Source organism: Sapajus apella, unplaced genomic scaffold (assembly GCF_009761245.1).
Source record: "Sapajus apella isolate SASKATOON/1434 unplaced genomic scaffold, GSC_monkey_1.0 scaffold3, whole genome shotgun sequence".
NCBI lineage: Eukaryota > Metazoa > Chordata > Mammalia > Primates > Cebidae > Sapajus > Sapajus apella.
The window spans coordinates 29,055,685-29,071,573 of record NW_022436943.1 but is presented as its reverse complement, the minus strand read 5'-3'; the positions used below and the strand labels follow the sequence as shown (position 1 = coordinate 29,071,573).

Below are 15,889 nucleotides of genomic sequence, written 5' to 3'. Positions count from 1 at the left end.
GCTTATAAAACTGCTGGAAGGACTGGAGCAGCAACGTCCCCACTAAGCATCCAGGAACGACCCTCAGCCCCTAGAATCACATTGCCTTTGCCACCATCAGGAAGTGCACACTGCTTTGGGAAGCCACTCCCTTAGGAAGTTGTTGACAGCAGAGTCACATTGCCTCTGCCATAGCTTGTATCTATAAAACAGGCACTTTACTCTCTGTCAATAGCTCTCTCTCCTTAACTATGTCCCACATTCAGGTCTTATTTGTGTCCATGCAATTGATGGAACCTAAAACACAGCCAGAACATGAGCTGCAAGAGAGGCTGATAAATGGCCTTTTTAGCTTTCCAACCTCTGCAGTGAGGGCATACACCACAAGGAGTTTGGACTGGATGTTAAATAGGCTAATCCATCATGTCCATGAGTCTCTCCTATGTGGTAGCTAGCATTTTAACAGCTGGGCAAGATAGGTATTATTATCCTCATTTTATTAATGAGAAGACAAAGGTGTGGAGAGAGTAAAATCTTGTCCTAGATGACACAGATGGCATTGGTGGACTCTATTCAAAATCAAATCTGCCCCATTCCAAAGATTGTATTCTTTCTACCATACTACTTAGTTATGAGGGCTTTAGTTAGGGTATCTCACATGGGTCTAAAAGATAAGCAGTGAAACAACAGAAATTTAACAAAGTCTATCCCCTCTTGTTACCATCTTGTCACCGTTGTTCTAGATTTTTGAGAATACATGCTTGTGGTATAATTTTTTGTCTTTTTACTATGACCCAACACATTAGCTATCAGTCTAGTAATAGGATTGGATAAACGTAAGGTTGCATAGAGCCTGGTAAAAGATGCCATATTTCACTGAAAGCTTATGAATTCCAAATGTAGGCTGAATGACAATGACTCCTGAAAATAGCTTTACGTACCAGTGCCTGGTTAATGCACAAAACACCCTCATCTGACCCAAGTCAATGCAAAATTAACCCAAATTAGCATCAGCTTCAAAGTGGGACTGAATCTTCTGCCTCTACACTGAATGTTCTTCTTTTGGTATTCTGAGTCATTTACTAATCACTCTTAGGATTAAGAAAGTCTACTGAGTCCACTGATTTTAAAGAATATCAGCAAGAGAAAATCCTCAGAAGTAGAATGAGGAATGACCGGAAATCAGGCTTCCAAGCAATTAAAATGCTGAGAAAGAACAGCAACAGATAGGCCATCCCCCAAAGCACCATCATGCTACTACTTACAAAGACTGTCTGAGTGAAGGACTGGGAAAGCCTATGGAACCCAAAAATAGAGCTCTTAAGATTACATGACCAGAGAGCAAAACAGAGTCCTTGGTCACAAAGAGAAAGCCAGGCTCCCAGCTCCGGGTTATATACAGTCATGAATACATAACGATGTTTTGCTCAATGACAAACTGTACACACAAGGGCAGTCCTATAAGATTATAATACCAAACTTTTGTTTTTGTCTGTTTTCTTGAGACAGAGTCTTGCTTTGTCGCCCAGGCTGGAGTACAGTGGCGTGATCTTGGCTCACTGCAACCTCCACCTCCTAAATTCAAGTGATTCTCCTGCCTCAGCCTCCTGAGTAGCTGGGATTACAGGTGCCCACTGCCATGCCCAGCTAATTTTTTGCATTTTTAGTAGAGACAGGGTTTCACCATGTTGGCCAGGCAGGTCTCAAGCTCCTAATCTCAAATGATCCAGCCGCCTCAGCCTCCCAAAGTTCTGGGATTACAGGCATAACCCACCATGCCCAACCTTATAATACCTCACTTTTCCTGCACCTTTTCCGTGTTTAGCTGTACACATGTCTAACATTGTGTTAACAATTGCCTATTCAGGTCAGTAGCATGCTGTACAGGTTTATAGCCTAAGAGTACAGGTCTGGAGCCTAAGCTATACCATATAGCCTAGACATGTAGTAGGCTATCATCCAGCTTTGTGTAAGTACATTCTATGATGTTCACATAATGAAGAAATTGCCTAACAATGCATTTCTCAGAATGCATCCCTATTGTTAAGTGACACATGGCTACAAGACAGTAAGACATTCACTGAGGTTTTGTAGGGGCAGACAGTGAGAATTGCTTTGGATTGAGCCATTTCCCTTCCCTTAGAGTCACCCTTCCATGGCAGAGGGAAAGAAGGTGATCCTGCCTCCCTCTGTTAAGCCAAGTGAGAAGTCTTTAGAAGAATCATTTGGGGAGCAAAACTCATATTCCTTGGAGTCTGAAGAATGTGGAGACCAGTACTTCATTTACACACGAGACATCTCGATGGAGAGAATCTGAGGCTGGCCAAAGGGACCGTTGGCAGTCTAATCTAGAAGGGAGCTATCCCCAAGGAACCTCTGTAGGAACCCTTGCAGAGAAAGAGTCAACATGGATATTCACCATCCACAAGAGGCCCCAGACCATAAGACTTTCCGTCCTCCCTGATACCCATAACCAAAAGATGACAGAAGTTCTAACGGAGGTGCCTAATGCATAGGTGGGGATTTAACAGCAAACACCTCAAGACTGAAAGGCCTGGGAAATGTCCCAGGCACTAGCTGACAAAGGAGAAGGCACAGAATATAAGCATCTTAATAACTAACAATGGATCAAAGCCCAGGGATTTTTTCCTGGATCATGCAAATCTTGAGGTTCAGTGCTTTCCTAAGGGAAGGAAGAGGCCTACTCCTCCCTAGAAAGAATTGAAATTGAATTTCTTACCCACCCTAACTGACCTGGATCAACCCAGATATAATTGGATTTGATTTTTAAAAAAAGAAAGAAAGAAACATAATGTTAGTTGCACGTAAGTGTTGTAGAGCTATTAATAGAGGTCACGTAGGTATGTGTACAGCTCCTCATCCAATGTCTGGCACTTAGTGGAAACTTAACAGATGCTAGCTCCCTCTTGGAACATTTTTTTTTACTGACAAGAAAATTCTGGGATAGTCAAGGTTGCTGACCTTGGGAATGATGGAAGAAGGCCCTTGCTCAAAATAGTAACCTCATTGGGAGGATCGTTTGAGCCCAGCAGTTCAAGGCTGCAGTGAGCTATGATTGCACGTAACACTGCACTACAGCCTGGGCATTGGAATGAGACTCCATCTCTAAAAATTAAAAAAACAAAACAAAGTGTTGCAAGATAAAAGAATTCAAGTATTTTGGCCTCATTTACTTTAGTCTCTGCTTCTTTACTTCTCTATAGCCAGTTTATTGCTGCCCCAAAACTGCTCCAGCTGCTGTCTTTTTATTCCTTAAGACATTACGGAAATACCCATCTCTCTTTTCTTTCATTGCATCCATCTGTCTTCCTGCCTGGAATATTCGCCCTTCTTTCTATTCCTCTAAGTCCTACCCATTCTCCAAGTAATCACCTCCTATCTTTATTCCTCTGCAAAGATTTTCCAGTGCCCATCAATATACAATGCAAAATGCAGTGCTTGTGCTTAATAGAGGCTCCATTCATTCAGACATGCTTCTTGTTCAACTAGTCATTCATTCAACAAATTTTTTTTGTCTGCCATAGTCCAAGCTCCATGAGAGCTGAGATATTTTTGCCTACTTTGCTGACTACTATATGCTTAGTGCCTGTGTTAGTGGTTTCCGTTTAGATGTTGATTGAATGGATGCATGCTGAGGGTTCTTGTTAGTAATCGTGATGTTGCCCTGTTGCTGATAATAGCACGTGTTTCTTCTCCATGACTCCTAAATGACAATATCCCACAAAGTTCTGTTCTAGATGTTTTTCTCTCCATCCCCTCTCCAGTGGCAATGCCATCTACTCCTGCAGCTTCAGACATCGCCTCTGCGCAGATGAATTTCTCTGATTAAGGACAACTTTTTCTCTTTCCAGGGGAAATGATAAAGATAAGTTTTTATTTCTGTCTACATGGGTAGACTTAAGCCAGAGGCATATATCCTGAGAATTAGGGTGAAATCTGGCCTTCAGGTGACCTCCCACTCTCCCAAGATGTAGAGGGGAAGAAAGAAGACCCACAGGCAGAGGAGCAGGGTTAGAATGACCCTTTCTCACCACTCTGGGTGGACTCAACTCATGCCGGCAGAGGAAAAGGAGTCTTTAGGGAGATTTTGGATGACCAGGAGAGGAAGGTTGTCCTAATATCCACAGCCATGAAATCTTAGCAGAGAAGAAAATTCCCTCCCATTAGCAAACCCCAGCAGTTACCACAATAGCAGCCCAGACAGGTATTTCATGCACATTAACTTACTTAAAAAATTTCATACCATTTCAGTTAAGGGTAAAGGAACTGAGACACACAGAGTCTCAGTAATATCTCCAACATTTACAGAGTCTGTAAATAGCTGGGCTGGACCCAGCTAGAGCCAAAGTGAAAGTTTTAACCAATACACCACATCATCCTTGTAAGTATTAAGTGATAGTTGTCTGAAAGGCTGATGCCTCCAGGTGCGGGTTCATCCAAGTCACAACTCAGAAAAACGGTCCTTAGAAGCAAATCCAGCCATGTGCTACATAACAACATTTGTCAATGACAGACTGCATATACCACAGTGGTACCGTAAGATTATAATGAAATTGGAAATTTCTATCACCTAGTAACATCTTGATGATCCTATCCCTGTGTTGGCCTAGAATAATGTGTATGTTTGTATCCTAGTTTTTAACTAAAATGTTTGAAACTTTTTCAAAGTTTTGAAAAATTAAAAATAGAAAAAAAAACTTATAGAATAAGAATATAAATAAAAAATATTTTTATGGCTGTACACTGTGTTTGTTTTAAGCTTTATTACAAGAGTCAAAAAGTTTAAAGATTTTTTTTAAAGCTTATAAAGTAAAAAGTTACAGTAAACAAAGTTTAGTTCATTATTAAAGAAAAAATATTTTTCTATGAACTTAGTGTCACCTAAACGTATAGTGTTTATAAAGTTTACAGTAGTATATAGTAATGCCATCAGTCTTCACATTCACTCACCACTCACTCACTGCCTCACCCAGAGCAACTTTCAGTTCTGTGATCTCCATTCATGGTGAGTACCCTATACAGGTGTATCATTGCATGCCACTTTTGTGTTTTATACTATATTTTTACTGTATCTTTTCTATGTTTAGATACACAAATACTTACCATGATGTCACAACAGCCTACAGTATCCAGTACAGTAACATCCCACACAGGTTTGCAGCCTAGGAGTAGTAGTGTAATGGGACCCCAACACTTAGCCATTGGGTCAGGGTTTCTGCACTATAATCTCTTCTGTAGTTGCCAGGAAGATGTTACAGGACCCCACCACTCACCCAAAGTTAACATTTGGATGGGGGTTTTCCTCATTATGGTCCTTTCTGTGATCAACAGAAAGATGTTACAGGAGAGGGATCCCGATCCAGACCCCAAGAGAGGGTTCTTGGATCTCGTGCAAGAAAGAATTCAGGGAGAGTCCACAAAGTGAAAGCAAGTTTATTTAGTAAAAGATGCTGGGTATGGTGGCTCATGCCTGTAATCCCAGCACTTTGGGATGCCGTGGCAGGCAGATCACGAGGTCAAAAGATTAAGACTATTCTGGCCAACATAGTGAAACCCTATCTCTACTAAAAATACAAAAATTAACTGGGCTTGGTGGCATACAACTGTAGTCCTAGCTACTCGGGAGGCTGAGGCAGGAGAATCACTTGAACCTGGGAGGCAGAGGTTGCGGTAAGCAGAGATCGTGCCACTGCACTCCAGCCTGGCAACAGAGTGAGACTCTGTCTCAAAAAAAAGAAAGTAAAGGAATAAAAGAATGGCTACTCCATAGACAGAGCAGCCCCAAAGGTTGCTGGTTGCCCATTTTTATGGTTATTTCCTGATGATATGATAAACAAGGGGTGGATTGTTCAGGCCTCCCCTTTTTAGACCATATAGGGTAACTTCCTGACCCTGCCATGGAATTTGGAAACTGTCATGGCACCAGTGGGAGTGCAGCAGTGAGGACAACCAGAGGTTGTGGCCACTTTGGTTTGGTGGGTTTTGTCCTTTACTGTAACCTATTTTATCAGCAAGGTCTTTATGACCTGTAATTTGTGCCGACCTCCTATCTCATCCTGTGACTTACAATGCCTCAGATGTCTGGAAATGCAACCCAGTAGGTTTCAGCTTCATTTTACCCAGCTCCGATTTAGGATCGAGTTGCTCTGGTTCATATGCTCCTGACAGAAGGTTATACTGTATAGCATAGGTGTATAGTAAGCTGTACCACACAGCTTTGGGTAAGTTCACTCTGAGGTTCGCACAGTGATGAAATCACCCAGTAATGCATTTCTCAATGTATACCCATCATTAAGCAACACATGACTGATATATTTCTAATCCTGATCTCTTTTCTAACTACCAGACCATGTTTTCAACTAGGTTCTACAAAATATTTTACCAGATCATCTCACCAGCATAGTTAAACGAAAATGTCTAAAGATGAAATTATACTCATTTCTCTTCCTGAATTTTCCATCCTGTTACTATTATTCCTACTCTTTCAGTCATGCTGTCTGGAAATATTAATATCTCCATTTATCCCTCCCACTCCTATTCACTCTACCCCAAATTAATTGTCACATCCTATAGATTTGATTTCTATAGTATCTTTAAAATATGACCCTTCAATTCAATTGCCACAGCTTCAGCTGACAATAGCTATTAACTTTCCAAATGTTTATCCTGCATCACCCTCTCTCAAAGCTACCCAGAATATCTCTATTATATTAGTCTTCCTGGAGCACAATTCTAACAACATTGCTACCCTATTCAATAATAAAACCTTCAATGACACCCTTCACCTCCTGCAGTTGCTTATCAAATTACATGCATTCCCTTGCCTGCCATTTATCTCTAGGACATCTTTCCAAGCCTGTTCTTCTACTGGTCCCCTCCACAAACCCAATGTCTTGGCCTAAATGCATTGTATGTATATTTTATCATATCTTTGTTCAAATACTCTTACCTCATCTTCTACCTTTTGAAGTTTTCCTCATCCTTCCAGGTCCATATCAAAGGAAGCTTCCTGTACTGCCTTCCTTGAGCTCCCCCTGGGAATGCTCTCTCCCTCACCTGAACTCCCACAACCAAAGAACTGATTTTTGACCTTTATTCTGAACTGCTCTTCCTGCTCCCTCCCATAGATACTCCACCAGAGTATCTATGTCACTCTTCAAAAATGCACATCAACCTTGTCCATATCCTTCACACACACACCCCTCTATTCATATATCTTTCTCATGTTTTATCTTACAGGGGTTATAGGATCACAGAAGACAGAGTGGGCAAGAAGAAGTGTATGTCACTCTGGACAGACTTCTAAAGGTTCTTATTCTACTGCCAATCAATCAGATTACTTTTGTTTCTCACTACCACTTTCAGAAATGGTTGCACACCTACCCATCCCATACACAACCAGCAGCACCAGGGTATTTATGTCATCCCTGTGCTCAGAAACCTCAATAATTCCCTCACTTCCATTTAATTCCCAATTTCCAGTGTGTTTCCAGTCCTCTACTGCTTCCCTATCTGTCTCATGTTGTGCTGTTCCCAATTCAATGCTTTCCACTAAGACTTTCCTCTGAAACTATTCTGGCCTTTTCTTCAATCTGAAATGTCTTTATCATGGTCACCTGAGGTATATGTGAATTCCCAATCCTCTAGCACCCCTTTATCTCCTGTTTGAACACCTTTTATGGGATATACCACATACTACCTTGCACCCTAGTTTTTGTGATAAATGTATTATTCCATTACTAAGTTGGAAGCTCCCATGTTATATAATCAAGCTGTCCTCTCTCCCCTGTAGGGCTAATTTTCTATGTCAACTTGGCTAGGCTTTGGATGCCCGGCTGTTTGGTTAAATACTAGTTTAGATGTTACTGTGCAGGCAGACATAATTAGCACTTTTTAGATATAGTTAACATTTACAATCAGTTACTTTTAATTAAAGCAGATCACTCTTCATTATGCAGGTAGGTCTCTGCCAATCAACTAAAGGCCTTAAGAACAAAAACTGGGATTACCCAGGGAAGAAGAAATTCTGCCTCAAAATTTAACATAGAAATCCTGCCTACATTCCTGTCTGCTGGCCTGCCCTACAGATTTTGGACTTCTTATCCCCAGCAGTCATGTGAGCTAATTCCTTTCCTTTAACTCTCTCAATGGATTAATCAATCAGTTGATAGATATAGATATGCACTGGTTCTATTTCTTGGGACACATGATTAGGTCGCATTTAATTTTGTTTTAAAATTAACCAACTCAGATCCCCATTTCCATTTATCTCAATTATGTATTTCCTTCCTCAATACAAAACACACCCCCACCCCTTACCCAATCCCTAGACCACAGAATAAGTCAAGAACTCCAGCAGGCTTGGAAATTGTGCCTATCTTCTGAAATGCTCCATTCTCTGCATCATGGGGCCTCTGTGAAAACAGGCTCTTACCTAGGTATTCCAGCGATCCTGAGCACCCTCTGCTCTCTCCTAGTCATGCTCTGGTGGTGAGGAACCTGCTGCTGTAACAGTACCTCCTGGGGTACAGGGAAGGGCTAGAATAGGTCTCTTATAGCACACCATTGTCAGCCAGGGCCTTAAAACCATAATCCATTGCCTGCCAAGAGGTATTCTCATGCCATCCACATCCTGTGTCTTCTAAGGACACTGCTGGCCCTGGCCACCACTCTAGACTGCCCTTCTCCTTAAAGGGAGTGTCCTCTTGAGGCCTTTATTTATAAACAGCTATCTTCAATCACGATCACTTTAATCCACCAAACATGTTATAGAAAAATGGAACCTCAAATGCAAAAGTGCCAATTCCCTTCCACCAAGAATCCTTCTTGGTCTCTATCCAAATTTGCCTCACTTCTACAAAACTAGAAGGTACCAGCAAGGCTGGTTATTCCCAAAACAAAAAGGTGAGCTCCAAAGTATATTAAGGCTTCGATCTCTAGTACTAGAAGTCACCAATAACTTCATAAAGGCAGATTTTCAGTTTGAGTACCAGGCATGATACTTTCTCGGTTACTTTTCCGGAAATAGATCTTAAATAAACCAGTGCTTTGACAAACCAGTTCCCCTTTGCTTCAAAGAGACTGTCTTTTCCTCTCACTTTGGGAGAAATAAGATCAGGAATTTCTCCTATGTCTGAGGACTGTATTTTATGGCATTTACGTCTAATAAAAGTAAGTTGCCATCTCACATTGGACCTGTAGATGTTGAGTTGTATGTGTTCAAGGCCTTTTGAAAAGCAGGCAAGGAAATCTGGATTTAACCTGATAAACAATGGGGAGCCATTGAACCTGGGTACTTAATTTCAAAATAATAAAAGGCTAATTCTCTGCTTTATCAAGACTACAAATTCAGCATATTATATACAGAGGATTTTTTTAGAGCAAGGGATAACTTTGTTAATTTTATTTTATTTTTTACAAGATGCTGTTGGTAAGCCTTTTATGTCTGCAAAGCAGGATCAGGGTTTCTATAAACTCCTATAAAAAACTGTTCCAGGTTGGAGAATTTTCAAATGTTTCTCATTTTTGCAAATTACATTTCAAAAGAGAAAGCATTTGCATATTCAAGGTGAAATCCCATGGAAAGATGCCTCACGCCCAGTTTTATAGAGTAATTATTTCTACATTTTTGAACTGGCACCACATTCAAAATATGTCAGCTCAAACCACACAATAAACATAGGTATTAATTAGCCAGGCTAATTATCCAGACTTCTTTAGACTAATCAAGTGATGAAACAGCTTCAATCTGTTGGATTTTTCTTGAGCAACTAACAAACATGAACTTGTTATGACTAGTAAATTGCTCAAACACAATTGGAGACTGAGAAAGAGACTGTGTGTTCCCTGGATTCAGGCCTTTTCTCACAAAGCCAGATCCACAGCCAACTCTGCCTCTGAAGATACTTTGAAGAAAGGTTTTCTGTCTCTTTACAGCAGAAAATCAATACCGCACACTGGAGGGGAGGATGGAGAGTTAAAGCGTCCTCTTCACATGGGTGAGTAAACACCACCTCCGTGCTTGGGATGGCGCAGCACAGAACTGCAGGCTGTAAGGCAGGCTCCAAATAAAACCCTTCCCCAGCACAGGGCACTCAGCCCCAGAGCTGGCATAGCGGAGCCCTTCGCCTCATATAATTTCACTTTTGTGCAACTGCAGATCTGTGTGCGCCTGCAAAATTGCATAATTTACCATTTACCCAGCTGTTATTCCAGCAAACCTATTGTTTGCACACCGATTTGCCTGCCTGACTAATAAATCCACAGGAAGGGAGGGGAGAGAGAGGGAAAGTTCTCAGCATCACACCGTGTTCTCAGTGTCTCCTTCATCTCAAGCTGTCTGCCCCTCCCACATTTAGAGAAAATCACAGGTCTCAAAGCTTCAATGAATAGAAGCTTTGCGTGGGTCCTCCTCTCCCCAGTCTTCACCACTTTCTGAAAAAAGATGTATATTTTTCACATCCTTTGTGTCTTAACCTAGTTATGTCTCCCTCTCCTCAGGTCTGAAACAAAGCTTCCATTCCTCTTGGCTTCTCCCCTTGTTGCTCTTACATTTTTCCTAAGATGTCCTGGTATTTCTGGTTTCTCCACACATTGAGTCAGATCTGAGTATGGGTTGCAGAAAGTGTCTACTGTCATTCTGTCATTACCAAATACTAAAGGTAGGCAGGCTCTGCCTACCTTTAGTATTTGGAAAAGACAGCTTTTCACAGCCCACATCCTCAGGCTAGTATTGTTCCGCTACAATGACAATAAAAGATAAGACATTGTTCAAATGTTCTGATGCTGGGAACCATCTAAAAGCAGAGCTTTGAAAATACAAAACATTGCTAGTTCCCAGGGACAAAATTCACATCTTTTTTGTGTGTGTCACCACAAAGCTCTTCAACACCCCTGTAGAAGGGAGCCCTAATTACTTGTGACACTCCAGAGGAGCTGTGAGAAGCACAGAATCAAGCCGGTGCATGATGATGAGGAACTGGGACACTGTGGCCTAAGTGAGTCAGAAGTCAAGAGAAGCTGCTGCGGCCCTTCACGAAAACTCCCCAGCTCTGCTCACAGGGAGCCAGTTCCTTTTTCCTACTGATGTTTTCATTGTTAATTACATCACAACATACAATAATTTCTGAACTATTAATCTCCCTGATATCAAACTACGTGTGTGCTATTTGGGTTATAGTACATAAAGGGAAATGTCTATTGCACAGGCTTATACAATAGACATGTTTTAGGAAACATGAGTGAGTTGTATTTTATAAATCAAATCAAAGCACTTGGAAACGTCATGATTTGAAGACATTTTACTGTATACCTGCTTATAAAATACATAATGTTTCTGATAAATATGGTTTTACTCATGCATTTTTTCAAGTAGGAACGTATTTTCTCATTTAGAAAATGGGCATAGTAGTATATTTTCAAATAGAAAATTGTGAAAATTTTCTTTAGATTTCTGTCCAATCTATTGCAGTGCCTCACTAAGGCCAGATTTTGAATAATCTACAGTTAAATTCTGGAATACCCTCAGGCATAACTTCTGTATCCACACAAGACCTTAAAAAAAATCTATTCAGAAAAAGGCAGCAAGCCTGTGTCAGATGAGAGCAAACATTACACAGCCATCCTAGCAAGACTGTTGCTTCTTGCCCAGAACTGTACCATTTCTTAAGGCAAAATATCAATATGAGGTGATATTGATACCTGAGATACCTGATACTCTTTTTATCCTGATCACTTGGTCACTTAGCAACCTTTCTCTTTCTCTCTCTCTCTCTCTCTCTCTCTCTCCCCCCCCCCCCTGCGCTTTATCTCTCTCCCCCACCCCGCCCTTTCTCTCTCTCATAAATATATATACATATTTTACTTTAATGATGAGTTTCTACATTTAGGGCTTCCTAAAAATGAAACAAGTTTACTTTTGAAATGGAAATTTTTTCTTAGTGAAAATACATATTTAGGTACAGTCTGCATGACAACTAATTAGGTATGTTGGAAGCACCTTAGAGATTGAAGTTTGTACTAATGTGCTGTAAGAGGATTTTTGTGTGTGCATGCACACACACAGTGTTTTAATTTTGCTACAATACTCTTAACATAAAAAATTTCCATTTGTGACATTCAGTACATTTGCAATGTTGTGCAACCATCACCATGATCCAGTTCCAGAAGATTTCATCACCCTAGAAGCAAACCTGTACCCATTAAGCAGCGACTTTCTTATCCTTGCCACTCCAACCTCCATCTCCTGGCAACCACTAACCTGTCTTCTGTCTCTTCTGGATATTTCATGTAAATGGAATCATACAATGTGGTCTTCTGTGTCTGGCTTCATTCACTTAGCCTTAGCAACCTTCTGGGTACAAATCACCTCTAGTGAATTACTTTGAGACCCATCTTTCATTTCCATCCTCTCTCTGCCCTCCTCAGGCCCTCATTGCTTTATTTGTGTTCTGTTTTGTGTGAAAGTGCCAGTCCTGCAGCCACCCACTATAGGACTCCTCAGGGGCCCCACTGACAGGCCTTCTGCCACCACATTCAGTCCTGATTCTGGGGCTGCCCATGGAAGTGAAAGACCAGCAAATTGCCCTCAAACTTCTCCAAGATTTTCATATTTTAAAATAAAATGTGAAAGGCACTTTTTCCCTTCCTGACAAATGTAAGTGACAGTTAACTGGTAACAGAAAATCTCCCCTGAAGTGTCACAACGTGCTTATACTTAACAGAGCCACCCTTTAGATCCACACTACAAATTGGCTCCAAGATGAACAAAGAGCTGACATTGCTCACCTCAGCCCAGGTATTCATCCATACACACAGTATGATCGCATCTGCATTTTCTTTTTGTTAACAGCAGCAACTTAAGGAAGAGCAGACTATGGTGTGGCTGAGAGAGCACTGGACTCCATGTGAGAAGATATTGCTGCTATTTACTATTGACGCAACCATGGGTGAGTCACGGAGGAACCTGAGCCTTGGGTTTAAAAGGAGGGTCAGGCTGGGCTTGATTACTTATGCCCGTAATCTCAGCCCTTTGAGATGCCAAAGTGGACAGATCACCTGAGGTCAGGAGGTCGAGACCAGCCTGGCCAACATGATGAAACCCTGTCTGTAATAAAAATGCAAAATTAGCTGAGTTCTATGGCCTGCACTTATAATACCAGCTATTCAGGAGGCTGAGACAAGAGAATCACTTGAACTCAAGAGGCAGATGTTGCAGTGAGCCAAGATCACGCCATCGCACTCTAGTCTGAGTTTAAAAAAAAAAAAAAAAAAAAACCTCCATCACAAAAAAATAAATAAAAATAGTAAATAAATAAATAAATAAATGGTCATTTTAAACCATGGCTAACTTTACCACAGAAGCCAAGAAAACTTATGCAAAAGCTCTTTGTAAACCGTGACGATGTTCCCCAAATGTAAATGTCATGTTATAGACTGAATCATGCCTCATCAAAATTCATATGCTGAAGCCCTTAACCCCAGTATGATGCCAGTTGGAGAGAGGGCCTGTAAGGAGGTGATCAGTGTTAAATGAGGTCATAAGGGTGCCGCCCTTATCCAACAGGACTGGTATCCTTATAAGAAAGATGCCTGCCATTTCTATGTTATCTGCCCCTCCTCATCTGGAAAAGAAGTTCAGGTATCCCTTCTTCCAGGAAGCCTTCTGTGATCCCCCTAAACTTGGCTGGAACTCCTGTTTTGGCATCTAGGGTACTATGTATTGATCTTGTTCCACAGGTAGCATGTTATGCTATAATAATCTGATAACAGTTTGACCTCTACCTCCTTTCCTCCAGACATGACCCTCTCCAGGGCCAGGACCACTTAACCTGCATCTCAGCCTCCCCTAGGGGCAGCCAAGACCTGGCAATAAAAGTCACTTCATGAATTGTCTGGGAAGAATTCCTAGAAGACTACAATGGGAAGAAAGAATATAGTTTAACATTTTTGAGAGATAAAGATCATGATTTTATTTTCAACCACTTTAGTCAGGCATTGTCAGATGTTAGTCTGATGCTGAAGCTGGAAAAATGCGGGGAATGTTCTGGTGTAGCCCTCTTTATTTGGCCATAGAAGACACTAAATCCCAGAGAGGAAATGGGCATGGATGTTCATAGATACCCACTGTATCACACAAAGTCCCAGCAGAAATAGGAAGCATACTTAAGATAATTCCAGAGGATATGTTTGTTTTTACAAAAGCACTATTACCAAAGTAGGGCTGAAGTATAGGCGAACCAGCAGAGATAATATGACAACCTGAAGTGGAGCTGTTAACCATCCTAGGGATAGGATGACCAACTTATCCCCATTTGCCTGGGACTTCCAATTTATTTATTTAAACTTTTTAGAGACAGGGTCTTTCTCTAAGACTGAGGCTGGAGTGCAGCAGCACAACCACAGTTCGCTGTAGCCTCGGACTCCTAGTCTCAAGCAATCCTCCCACCTCAGCCCCCTGAGTGGCTGGGACTGCAGGCACACGCCACCATGACCAGCTACTTATTATTTTAAAATTTTTTTTTGTAGAGATGGGGGTCTCACTTTTTTGTCCAGGCAGTCTTGAACTACTGGCCTGAAGCAATCTTCCCACCTCAGTCTCCCAAAGTGTTGAGATTACAGATGGGAGCCACTATACCTGGCTGATTTCTCAGTTTTACAACTCAAAGTCCTAGGTCCTGGGAATAATCTTAGTTCCAGCAAACCAAGAAAACTGATCACCCTACCTGGGGTTGAGGTAGGAAGGAATAAGGATGATTATTAAAACCTGAAAGGAAAGACAGTCCCTTTAAAGGAAGCAGTGATCTTCAGATAAGGCCATATTTAACCAAAGGGACCTCACAGAGAGGAAATCAGAGGAAACAGAAACCTCTCCTTCCTCATTCTAAACTCCTGCCAAAGCTCCCCATAGGACCCCTCCCCCACACCCCTCCATGAGCCAAAGACCACCAGAAGCTTGCTCCACAGAGGGCAGAAAAGGGTGGAGGGTGCACCTGGAGCAGTAAACAGAGCACCTAGCCCAGACACAGACACATGGAAGAGTCTGGGCGAAGATACCCAGTGTCCTGCCCAGCACAGACCTCACAAGTCAAACTGCAGGTAACAAGGTGGAGTTATTCAAATCTTCCCCAAGATTTCCAAGCATTTCCAACAAAAAAAGGGCTGGGAGAGAAGAGTGTGTTTAAGTTCTTCTGCTCACCTGTGGCTCCCATCTCTTCTCTACACCATACCTTGGCAACCCATGGGTGCTATCTTGGTCTGTAGCACATAGGTCCAGATGTAAGATGCGGTTCCTTCCTCAAATTCCACATGCAAAAAAATCCACTCACAAAAGGCAATTTTTGTGCTTATCAGATCATATTGGAGATTTGAAGGGAGACCAAAGAAGAGTTCACATGACAAAGAACTTCAAATGGAACAAGACACCCATGTGCTTGGAAGTCCTCAGCCTCTCCACCACCCAAATGCTTCAAGGGCTATCTCTTGCTCTATAGACCTCTCCCAACCCAAAGCACATCTCACGTCTTTATACCTCTCCTCTCCTTCTCTCTCTCCTTTCATAGCCTCCTCCAACACGACCAAAAATAAAATACCTCTTAGGCTGAGCAGTTTGCTGTTTCCTACTGGGTTTCTGCAGGACCAGCCAACATCCAAGCCTTGGAGTCTCACCATCTTCCCCAAAAGACATCCTAGAAGGCTTTGCCTACCAGAGCCAGCTCCGTCTCTGCAATGAATTCTGCTACCAGCTGTTAGTTGAGATGTTTTTCACCCCCTTCTGTATATTATTCCAGGGAAAGCAGTTGATTGCGGTGTAATCCTTTGAGAAGTTTATTAATTAACTTGCATAAAAGCCTGTATCACTGGCTTTCCTGTCTCATGGAATTCAATTCTT

The 15,889-nt window shown here is 41.7% G+C and overlaps 2 long non-coding RNA genes across 2 annotated transcripts; both read left to right on the top strand.

Annotated features, from left to right (window-relative positions):
• The first annotated feature begins 7,238 nt into the window (after nt 1-7,238).
• LOC116532430 lies at nt 7,239-10,320 on the top strand. The gene is made up of 4 exons (XR_004260864.1): nt 7,239-7,308; nt 7,959-8,116; nt 8,331-8,438; nt 9,937-10,320. It is a non-coding gene; the product is annotated as an uncharacterized LOC116532430 (long non-coding RNA).
• A 1,727-nt stretch (nt 10,321-12,047) lies between these two features.
• Nucleotides 12,048-14,396, top strand: LOC116532426. The gene is made up of 3 exons (XR_004260862.1): nt 12,048-12,655; nt 12,854-12,947; nt 13,797-14,396. It is a non-coding gene; the product is annotated as an uncharacterized LOC116532426 (long non-coding RNA).
• Nucleotides 14,397-15,889: the final 1,493 nt, after the last annotated feature.